The sequence below is a fragment of the Monopterus albus genome, unplaced genomic scaffold, assembly GCF_001952655.1.
Source record: "Monopterus albus unplaced genomic scaffold, M_albus_1.0 scaffold281.1, whole genome shotgun sequence".
NCBI classification, from domain to species: Eukaryota; Metazoa; Chordata; class Actinopteri; order Synbranchiformes; family Synbranchidae; genus Monopterus; species Monopterus albus.
In genome coordinates this window covers 152,912-154,929 of record NW_018128161.1, presented here as the reverse complement: position 1 = coordinate 154,929, position 2,018 = coordinate 152,912, and positions in this window count along the sequence as shown.

Genomic DNA, 2,018 nt, shown 5'->3' with positions numbered 1-2,018 from the left:
GAGACCTGAGAGCTGGTATCTCATAGTAAATAACCTCCTGTTTGACTTATCTGGTTGAGCATCTGTCTTCTTTGTTGTTGGCTGAGTATAAGAAGGACTCACACATTCTGTCCACTGAGCTTCCCTGTAACAGACTGTATTAGACACTCTGTTCAGAGAAACCTCCTTCCTGCAGGAATAAATATGTAATAACTTTCAGAATTGATGTTAAGTATTTATTTTACACTCACTGAGCTTCAAAAGATATTTTTTCCACAACAGTGTCTGATGCTTCCTTCTTTTAACTTGTTGATTCTGTGTAGTTCCTGTCTTTATGTTCCTATGTTGTTTTATTCCTGTATTGATATTTATTTTAGTTCTTACCTTTTGTAAAGTACTTTGCTCGACCAGACGTTGCTTTTAAAGTGCTATATAAATAAAATTTGATTTGATTAGAAACATGCTGCTGATTTGCTGTGACATGTTAGAAATATTTTATATTTTAAAACTTTACAAGTAAAACAACACATGTACCATTAAGTTACATGCAACATATTCTAACATGATAATGGTCCAAGTAGCAGCTTGTGAAATGTTACATTTGTACACATTACTCAGTGGCATATTTGTTTTTTACATGCTGAATGAACCATATGTATAATGTGTAACCATTACCATAAATATGCATATAAAAGTATGTAGATACAAGTACGTTACACTCCTATACTCATTTTATACTTGGCAGTAATTTGTAACTACTACTTAAAATGTGTAACATGTAATGCAGACCTAGAGACTCTTGCTATCAATTGCAAACCTTTTTACTCTCCCCATGAATTTAACAGTTTCATTCTAATGGCAGTATACATAACACCACAGGCCAACGGTAGCGCACTATGCCTCCTGACAGAACAGATAACTAGCCTGGAGCTAGAACATTCCGAATCTCCACTCATTGTTCTAGGGGACTTTAACAGAGCAAATGTCTCCCACGAACTGCCCAAATACAGACAGTACATCACCTGTCCCACCAGGGACAAAATCATACTGGACCACTGCTACACAACAATAAAAGACGCCTATTACTCTGTCCACTGTGCTGCCCTTGGACTCTCTGATCACTGTATGGTCCATGTTATTCCAACCTACAGGCAGAAACATAAGGCTGCAAAGCCTGTGGTCAAAACAGTGAAGAGCTGGACTGGAGGCTAAGTCAGAGCTGCAGACCTGCAGGACTGCAGCTACAGACCTGGATGAACTCACTGACACTGTCACATCTCATATAAGTTTTTGTGAATATTTGTGTGTGTGCCCAAAAAGACCTTCTGCACATAAAACAACAACAAGCCCTGGTTTACAGCCAGACTCAAGCAGCTTCGTCATGCCAAAGAGGAGGCTTACAGAAGTGGGGACAGGACTGGGTACAGCCAGGCCAGGAACACACTGACAAGGGAGATCAGAGCAGCAAAGAGGAGCTACTCTGAAAAGCTCAGGTTTTAGCCATCGACCCCTCGTCTGTGTGGGGGAGCCTGAAAAGCATCACTGGCATCCCCCCCTGCTGTGGAGGACCGTCAACTAGCAGACAACCTGAATGTGTTCTACTGTAGGTTTGACAAACAACACTCCACCCTCACCTTCCCCGCCTCAGATCCAGCAGCTGCTCCCCCGGCAATCACCATCCTTCCCCCCAGCCCCCCACCTCTAACGATCTGTGAAAAGGATGTGCGTGGCCTCTTTAAAAAACAAAGGATCAGAAAGGCACCATGCCCAGATGGTGTGACCCCCTCCTGCTTGAAAGTGTGCACTGATCAGCTGATCACCATCTTCACACTCATCTTCAACAGGTCACTGGAGCTGTGTGAAGCTGCTTCAAACACTCCACCATCATTCCAGTCCCCAAGAAAACCTCCATCAGTGGACTGAACGACTACAGACCTGTCACCCTGACATCTGTAGTTATTAAGTCCTTTGAAAGACTAGTGCTGGCCCACCTGAAGGACACCGTAGACCCCCTGCTAGACCCCCTGCAGTTTGCCTAC